At 40.7% G+C, this 10,167-nt stretch overlaps 1 pseudogene; it reads right to left on the bottom strand.

Annotated features, from left to right (window-relative positions):
* Window positions 1-571: 571 nt before the first annotated feature.
* LOC122109228 lies at window positions 572-6,689 on the bottom strand (annotated as a pseudogene).
* Between the last annotated feature and the right edge of the window lie 3,478 nt (window positions 6,690-10,167).

Raw genomic sequence — 10,167 nt, forward strand, 5'->3', positions numbered from 1 at the left:
CACAAAGGGGTTCAATTCAACATACCTTGACCAATGTACCTTGATCGATGTTCTGCTTTTCATTATTTCCCCCATTTCTTCCAACCCCACTGATCCCCTCAAGTAACCTGGATCTACTTTCACACAGGTACAATGAATACTGTGACTGCATTTGCCCACCCTTCCACTCCCCATTCTTCTGCTCCTAGCATGCATGTGCGTGCATGCATGCACATGAGCACACACTCGCGCATGCACACACACACACACACACACACACACACACACAAAACATGCTCAAAATTCCTGGATTCATTTTGTTAAATTGCAAGTTTGTTGTTGAAATGAGTTACACCATTGGAATCTTCCCCTGCATATACCATACTTTAGTTAATATGTTTGTGTACATGCATATGACCCTGAATATATATATATATATATATATATATAATTTAGATAGAACTTCCACATGAGAGATAACTTCGTCTCCCTGAGCCAGACTGACCTCACTAAATATAATTTTTACAGGTCTGTCCATTTCCCAGCAAATGGCATAATGTCGTTCTTCATAATGAATAAAATTACTTTGTAACTATGTCACCTGAATCTCCAGTGTGACACCAGCACGCTGGAGATCTAAGGCCTTCAGAGACAGACTGATGGCAATAAAAGCTCTTCAATGAGTCAAAATTCAGTGTCTTTTTCTCATTCAAACAGATTTGTATTTTTACATATACATTTAAATGCACACTAAATCAGGCCATCATTAGGCAGAAGGATATAACTTTGAGCAAGATAGATTAAATTTAGAGTGTTACATGGCTCATATTTTAAATGACAATAGTAGCAAATATGTAAAAAAATAGAGTGCTCTGAAAAATGAATATTCAAAATAGATACTTAAAAAAATGTTTGAATAAAATGTGACAGTAGTGGGGTATGACACTTTACTCAGACTAACCTGGAAAAGTCACTACCTGGAATTGCTACTTCAGCTGGGGAACTTGACATGATTGAGAGGGCTGAATCAAATCTTATGTTGGGAAACACAATCTGCATTGTACAAAAAGTGAGATCAGGGCCCAAAGAAATTAGCCTGAGTGAGACCAGTGATTCAAATCTTTGTTTCACTGCAAACTAGGGTCCATTCAAGTGAGAAACACAAGGAAAACCTTCACTAAACATCTTGACTCATCACTTAAAGTCATGATATTAAAAATAAAGAAAACATGAAGTATGAATATTAAATAAATAGTAAACTAAAATAATAAATAAAAGGAAGCACATAATTTAACTGCTAGCTGATCTCTTTTTCTCCAATGCTTTTATTCATGCTGAATAAACTGGAGGAAGGGAAGGAGAATGGAGGGGAAGGGAGAGAGGGCAGGGGAAGAGAAAGGAGGGGAGGAGAATGTCCTGAACCAAAGACTGAAAAGTTCCTGGATCCTGCCTGGTCTGAGGACTGGATTCACATTCCAACTGAACACAGTGATGCTGACTTGAAGTTCTCAAGTGAGAGTGAAGACCGATCGCAAAGAGTTCAGCTCACCAGCTCAGCTGTCTCCTCTTCACCGAACTTGCCCTTGCACCAGTCCTTTAGTAATATGGCAGTGCCTGAGTCACTGTCCTAGCCCATGAGTCTGCAGTTCACCTAGACAGCCTGAGCCTTGATAATTGCTTCCAGGTGCTGTTGGCAAAAGATGAAATTTGGATGACACGGAAAGAGTTTGATCCAGGGAAGGCTCTAGAAGAAAGGAAACATGGTGAAGAGAAAGGAAGAAATATGAGAAGGCAATAAGACCTGGATCCTGAAAAGATGTAGAAAAGAAGACCCCAGACTCTGTGCAACCCATAAGGACAAGCCTATTGGAGAGACTCAGGCTTCCTTCCAGCCCCAACTTCCAGAATGATGGAAGACAGCTGAAGACACCAAGGCTCAGAGACTTAGTGGCCAGGCATACCTGGCTAAGTACAGAGCCTTTGCAACAGGGAGCTGCAGAGTTACTTTTACCATGCTGTTCTCCGCACCTGGGAAGAGAAGAGCTCAACACAGCAGCAGGTGAAACATCTCCCTGAGATCACATCAGACTCTCAGGACTTGTGTTTGGTCTCTGATTCAGCAACGTTTCTGCTCTGTAGCGACTTCCTGTGTCTTCTGGCCAACAATTATCTTCATACAAATTGTATGTCAGAGAATACAATGTGCCCTGCAGAGTGCTGGGATGCCTACAGCATTCTCACTTCCACTCTAATCTCGACTTTAATTCTTTTTATGCCTACCCCAATTCCTTCAAATGACTTCAGCATAGCTCATATTTACTTTTGAAAGGTCAATTTACCTCCTTGAACCTTTGTTTCCACATTCTTAGCAGAATGTTTTCCATTAACTCCAAGTCCTGAAGGTTCTGTTGAATGGACAAATTTTAACAATGGGTTGGTGATCATTAAAAGGTATCCAAGCAAGCTAGGCACTGGTGGCTCATGCCTGTAATCCTAGCTACTCAGGAGGTTGAGATCTGAGGTTTGCCATTTGAAGCCAGTCTGGTCAGGAAAGTCCAGGAGACTCATCTTTAATAAACTACTAAGAAAAAGCCAGAAGTAGCACTCTGGCTCAAATGGCAGAGCTAGCCTTGAGCAGAAAGAGGCTCAGGGACAGTGCCCAGGCCCGTATTCAAGCCCCAGGAGCAGCAAAAAACAACTAATCCATCCAGAGGAAACAGAAAGAAATACATTATTGTATCACATTTTTAAAAATGTATCAAGGGCTGGGAAGGTGGCTCAGTGGTAGAGCACTTGCCCTGTATACATAAGCAAAAGGAAAAAAGCCAGAAGTGGGGCTGTGGCTCAAGTGGTAGAGCGCTAGCCTTGAGCTGAAGAGCTGAGGGACAGCGCCCAGGCCCAGAGTTCAGGCCCCATGACCAGACCCAAAAAAATAAAAAAATAAAAAATGTATCAAGTAATAATAGTCAACCATATGACAAGTATGTTTTCATGTCATTTAGCATGTTTATTATTTTATAACAAGTATATTTTTAATTTGCATGCTGATTTATACATGCATTCGTCTATTCATGTACTCAACTGGTGTTTACTGAATACTGCTATATACACACAACTATTTCAGCTCTGTCCCAACTCAAGATCTAATCTGATCCTGAACTTGGACATGAACTCATACACTTTATTTTTAGCTCAGAATCTTCATGGCACAGTTAAGTTGTATCTTTCAACAACTTGAGTGAAGTATAACTGATAGACAAAGAACAGAATGAGTTCCATGTGCCTGCTATAATGAGTAAAACAAATTCAGAAAAATTGCAAAATAAAAAAATCAACATACAGTAATCAGTTCTCTTTGTCCAGACTAATAACAAATCATATTAAAAGGGAAAGTAAAGCCTGGCACTGATGGTTCATACCCATAATCATAGCTACTCAGGAGGCTGAGGTCTGAGGATCATGGTTGGAAGCCAACGTGGGCAGGAAGGTCCCTAAGACTCTTATCTCTAATTAACCATGAAAAGCTGAAAATGGGCCTGTGGCTCAAGTGGTAGAGTGATAGCCTTGAGCACAAAAGCTCAGGGACAGAGCTCAGGCCTAGAGTTCAAGCACAAAAAGAAAAGGAAAGAAAAAGGTAATTAAGACTAAGTGCCAGTTACTGATGCTTGTAATCAGAAGGCTGAGGTCTGAGGCTCATGGTTTGAAGCCAGCCAGAGCAGGAGGAGACTGTGAGATCTTTACCTACAATTAGACACCAGAAAACTGGAAGTGGACTTGTGGCTCAAAATGGCAGACCGCTAGCCTTGAGCAAAAGAGCTCAGGGAAAGTGACTAGGCCTCTAGTCACTAGGCCCAGTACTGACCAAAAAGGAAATTTACAAAAAGGAAATTAAGACATAATCCTACTTATAAGAGCATAGAAAAGAATAAAGTAGAGCTGGGAAGGTGGCTCAGTGGTAGAGCGCTTGCCTTGCATGCATGAGGCCCTGGGTTCGATTCCTCAGCACCACATAAACAGAAAAAGCCGGAAGTGCCACTGTGATTTAAATCAATCATACTGTTGATGGGAAATTTCAGGATGCATCTACTTTAAGTTTAATACAATTTGACAAATTAATGTGTAAAGGAGGTTACCTGTGCTATTTCCTTACAGATACATCCAAAAGGAGAGAGAGTTTTAGAGCGCTAACATTGAGCTGAAGAGCTGAGGGACAGGGCCCAGGCCTAGGGTTCAGGCCTCATGACCGGTCAAAAAAATAAAAATAAAAAAGAATAAAATAATTAGGAATAAACACCCAGGGATATTCAAAACTAGTACATAGAAAACTGCAATGCATTTATCTGGAAAGTTAAAATAAATAGGAAAAAATCCAATGATCATTGGCTGGAAATTTTGATAGTGTTAACACATATATTCTACCTAGAACAAAAACAATTTACATATTCCAGATTAATTTGATATCCTCATAAAAATCTAACTGGCCCTTTTAAGTAAGAGTAGAAAAAATCTAAAATTCAGAAGTAATCACAGAAGACCCAGAATAACCATAATAATGCTCAGAAAGAAAAATTAAACTGAAAGCCTCATACACCCTTATCATTTTTTTAGGGGGGGTGGTTGGGTCGTGGGGCCTGAACTTTGAGCCTGGGCTCTGTCCCTCAGCTCTTCAGCTCAAGGCTAGCGTTCTACCACTTGAGCCACAGCACCACTACCGGTTTTTTCTGCTTGTGTGGTGCTGAGGAATTGAACCCAGGGCCTCATGCATGCAAGGCAAGCACTCCACCACTGAGACACCTTCCCAGCCTCCTGATTTCAAATTTTATTGTCAGGATTCTAAATTAAAGGTAATGGATATGTCAGGGCTCTGATCTAATCATTTGCTCTGGTCATGTCACAGTGTATATGTGCATTCTAACAACACATTATATGATACAAATACACATAATAAAAATTTCAAAATCAATCATACTGTTGATGGGAAATTTCAGGATGCATCTACTTTAAGTTTAATACAATTTGACAAATTAATGTGTAAAGGAGGTTACCTGTGCTATTTCCTTACAGATACATCCAAAAGGAGAGAGAGTTTTAGGATGCTAGAATTTCTCAGCTATGTTAGCGTTCAAAGAGAGGCATGAATGTTTCAAATGTCACAGTGTTAGGAAGGAATACTAGGGGGAAAAAAATCTACCAACATACTTTGTTGAGTGTTAGGTTTAATTTTTCAACAAACACAAACCAACATTAGTCTGCCAGACCCAAGGATAGAGGAGCTTGACAGCCAGGCCTCTGGCCTCACTATAGAGAATACAAGAGGGAGTCACATGAGGACAGATGTGCATCTAACACATGGCTTCAGTGCATAGATATCTGCCTAATGTCTTTTGTCTCCCTTAGGGAATTCTCACCCTGCAACCTCACTCCCTCTTGTCCTCCACCATGTCCTGAGTTCAAACAGGAAGGTGAGAAGGGGAAGTCATGAAGAAAACACCTTAGACGGAAGGGCTGAACTGGTCTTGTCTCTGAAGATACATCTTTCCTGCATCCAGGATACCCAAGAAAAACTGGGGACAGGTTTTGCTCAGGAGGCTCTCCACGGTGTCCTTGATGCCTTCATACTGATTGAGGAGATCACATGCCTTCTGGGCCTGTTTCCCACCCTCCAGAGATGGCACCCAAGTTCTGTTTTGGAAACTCAGAAAATCTGATCCATCTAAAGCTGCCTGTAAGAAGCCTTTGGAGCTCTCTCTAGAGGACAGCTCACAGCCAAGTCTCACTTGTAATTCAACAGGATCTTCAGAAAGAAAAGAATGAGATAAAGAGTTCAAATAACAAATATGAAAGCAATATTAGAATTTAAGGACCTTCTCTGGAAATGGAGAATGGAAAGAAGAGTCTTACATAGGTAGGAGAATGAGCCAAAGATACATACAGTCAGAAACAAGGGAGAACAAGTAATTTGAATTAAAAGGAGATTGAAAAGTTCAGGGAAAATAAGAGGTGAGACTGACATAATACAGACTAGGAACTTCAGAGAGATGGGAGCCCAAATCTCATGATGCATAGAGTCAGCATCACAAGAGCTAGATAATGACTCCAAATGTCAAAGAAATTGAAGAAATAGCAGAAAGGATTATGTTTTAAGAGAGTCAAGCACAGGATAAGACAATTCTCTACCTCCAAATTTAAGCCACAGATGAAGATCACAAGAAAACACAACAAAGCACAATAGAAAAGACTGCTGAAGTGGCAAAAATCTAGGTAATTTTGATTAATGTTCAAGATATAACTCGAGAGATGGAGGCATGTAGACTTTTGTTGTGAGATGAGATGATGAGAAATTTCGTCAAAGGAATAGAGAAGGGTTTCAATTACAAGAACCCTCTGAAGAATTCCCCCAATTTGTTAAACTTACACCTAAGCCCCAAGTATGTGGAGTAGGTATGAATCTCTTGACTTAACCCAATCATATACACACGGAAAAGCAGCGCCAGATCTGTCAACTCCTCATTACTGAAGTTTCCCTTGGACCATGTGTGCAAGAAAATTGCTGTTCCAGTTTCACTGTCCCAACGATGAGTCTGTAATTCATCCAGCCAAGCAGACCCCAGAGTTTGTGCTCAGGATTCATTGGCATAGTAAGAGACCTGGATAAGACGAAATGTGGTATGTTCATGGATCACTATGGATGGATGAATGTCCAGTAGCATAAGTGAAAATGTAAGCAAAACAGAGAGAAGATAGAAAACAAACCAGTTACTAGAGAGAGAAGGATAACAACCAGTTCATCAATAATAATTTCCCTCCCCAAGCCCTTGGTTCTCTAGCACCATGCTCAAAAACAATCAACTGGACTTGGACAAAAAGATGCAGATTATAAGCATCTTGGGACTAACTGTAAAGCGTCATGGAAAGCCCACTCAAATCCACTCCCATCTACCCTACTAAGCAGCCCACAGAGATGTCCCTACCCTCCCTCCTGGTAGGAGAGCAGCCAGCAGTGGCAGTTAAAAGCAGCATAGCATAAGCAGATGTGTGTTTCCTTCTCTAAACAAAGCTGATCTTTGATGTCTGCTAGCAACTAAGCTACCCTGCCTCAACTCTCTTCTGTCTTCCTTCTCCCACCAACAAACAATGGTTTACAACAGCAACTGAATATAAGAAAACCTTTATATTTTATGGCTAGGGATGTTGAGCATTTCTTCATGTGTCTATTGGCCATCCTTCTTTCCTCTTCAGAGAAGTTTCTCTTTAAGTCTTTAGCCCACTTATTTATTGGGCAGTTGTTTCTTTGAGGATTTGTTGTTGGGGGATTTAATTTTTTGAGTTCCAAGTATATTTTAGATATGAGACCCTTGTCCGTTGTATGGCTAGTAAAGATCTCCCAATCCGTGGGATTTCTATTGATCTTGCTAGCTATGTCCTTTGCCATGCAGAAGCTCTGCAACTTTATGCAATCCCGTTTTTCCAATCTTTCTTTGATTTGTTGTGTTTCCGGGTCCCTATTCAGAAAATTTCGGCCTGAACCAAGGAGACCTAGGGTTTCTCCTATTCCATCCTGTAATGTTTTCAGAGTGTCTGCTTTGACTTCGAGGTCTTTGATACATTTGGAGTTGATTCTGGTGCAGGGTGATATATAAGGATCTAGAACATTGAGATACCACCTCACTCCAGTTAGAATGGCAAAAATCAAGAACTCTAACAACAACAGATGCTGGAGGGGATGTGGACAGAAGGGAACCTTACTTCATTGTTGGTGGGAATGTAAACTTGTTCAACCACTTTGGAAAGCAGTATGGAGGTTCCTCAAAAGACCTCCCATAGAGCTCCCCTATGACCCAGCAATCCCACTTTTGGGCATTTACCCAAATGTTTACAAACAAGACCACACTAAAGCTACCAGCACAACTTTGTTTATTACAGCATTTTTTACCATAGCTAAGATATGGAACCAACCCAGATGCTCTTCAGTAGATGAATGGAGCAAGAAAATGTGGTATATATACACAATGGAATTCTATGCCTCCATCAGAAAGATTGACATTTCTCTATTTGTTAGGAAGTGGAAAAACTTGGAAAAAATTATATTAAGTGAAGTAAGCCAGGCACAAAGAAACACAGGTTCCATGGTTTCCCTTATTTGCAATATCTAGTATATGTACGAGTCAAGCGGAAAAAGTCAGATAATGTGATGTTAGGGAAATGAACCCTTAGATAGGTATTTTAAGGTTTTTTTTCGTTCATGCATGTATTTCTAACACATTTATAAGATTATTTCTTTGTTGCTTTGTATGTCCCTTCCCCACAGTATAACCCATGATTTCAATATATTTGATGTCAGTATAACTTGTGGAGGAGATGGGGAAAAACAAGTCGTTTAAGGATTCAGGTGGACTTCTTGCAACAATGAGAAGTACAAATTGTCATGTCAAAAACGAGCTTTACAATGTCGGTGGGGTGGGGGGGGAGGATTGGGTAGGGAGGGAGGGGGGAGGCTGAGAAGGGAGGTGAAGGGTAAACAAAGTAGGAGGCTGCAATGCTTGATAAGAAATGTATGCATTATCCTGCCCATGTAATTGTAACCCCTCTGTACAGTATGTTCACAAATAAAATAAAATAAAATAAAGAAAAAAAAAAAGAAAACATTTCTATTTTCTCAGCCTCACCTTCCTACTCCATCCTTCATTTCCCCTCCCTTCTGAACTCAAGTCATTCCCTCCTCTCTCATTTCCAGCCACCCTCCTTTTCACAAGTTCTGCCCCCATGTAACTCTCTTCCTCAGCTGTTCCTCTTCCAAGGGGTGTGTGACATGCAAAGGTCACTTCATGCAGAGGTCACTTCATCTAGCTGTAAAATTACAAAGGAGAAGTTGAATGGTTGCCCAGTTTCTATACATAACTGTGCCTCTACACTCAATCGTGTCTCTTATTCTGAACGCAGTGCCTTAGACCGCTCGGCCATCCTGACTTCTACATGTCTCTTATTCTGATCAACCCAGCCTTCCCTCCCCATTCCAGGTGTCCTGAAACTCATCTCTGCTCCTTCTCACCCTTTATCCTTTCTCATTTCTTGAGATTCACTGGTTCTTTTGTAAATTGGAGAATTTGTGGTCTCACATCTCCTATGACTGCTCCAGGCACCCACCAATGCCATAGTGGTCACATTGCAGACATTCCCAGTACACCAGAATATAAAACTATGAATAAGCCCTTCTACTGACTCTAATTCATATATTTATTCACCAAAATACCTATCCGTCCACAGGTATCTCATCATGCATGTGAGATTATGGAGATTGACAGGATAATCTCATCTGTCACAGCATTCCCAACTGCAGAAGGACATTCAGGACTGTAACGCACTCTGGTGAATAATATTTCCATGCATGGAATCCCACCTACAAACCTGGTGGGCTTTTTAAACATTTTCTTAAGCAACATTTGAGTACCCAGGAATGCATTTTGACTTCCTGATGAGCCTTTAATTAAGATTTTAGTTGTGCAGTATTAATTTCCACCCAAAGGCTAACTTCTTGGGTGATAGCAAGGACAAAGGCAGCATTGCAGTGAAAACCATTATCCATATTTAAGGTAAATTTGTGACCTCATCAAAATATATTGTCCAGCCAAGAACCAATAGATTATGCTTGGAATCCTAGCTACTAAGGAAGCCGATACCTTTGGACTGCAGTTCAAAGCCAGCATGACCAAGACACTCTGAGATGCTTATTTCCTATTAACCAACAGAACACCAGAAGTGGCACTATGGCTCAAGTGGTGGAGCACCAGACTTGAGCAATGAAAAACTTAAAAACAACAGGCCCTGGAAGTGGCACTGTAGCTCAAGTGGTAGAGTGCTAGCTTTAAACTGAAGAGCTGAGGGACAGCGCTCAGACCCAGAGTTCAAGCACCCAAGAGCAACAACAACAAAAAAAAAAAACAGCAGGCCCTTATTCAAACCTCAACCAGCACCAAATATACATCATCCTAAAAAGGCAGCATTTTCTATATTGAGTTTATATAGGTAAATTATGCGAGCTACCTAGTGGTTTGTTAGTAACCCTGTTACTGTCAATGTAATGTCTCAACATCTGAACATAACATCAATTTTAGACCCCAGACAATACATCTGTTATCATAGTTTTCCTAAATTAACATTCATGAAGGTGGAGGTGCAATTCTTCCTTTT

Source organism: Dipodomys spectabilis, unplaced genomic scaffold (genome assembly GCF_019054845.1).
Source record: "Dipodomys spectabilis isolate Male_0828 unplaced genomic scaffold, ASM1905484v1 ptg000069l, whole genome shotgun sequence".
In the NCBI taxonomy this organism is placed as follows: domain Eukaryota; kingdom Metazoa; phylum Chordata; class Mammalia; order Rodentia; family Heteromyidae; genus Dipodomys; species Dipodomys spectabilis.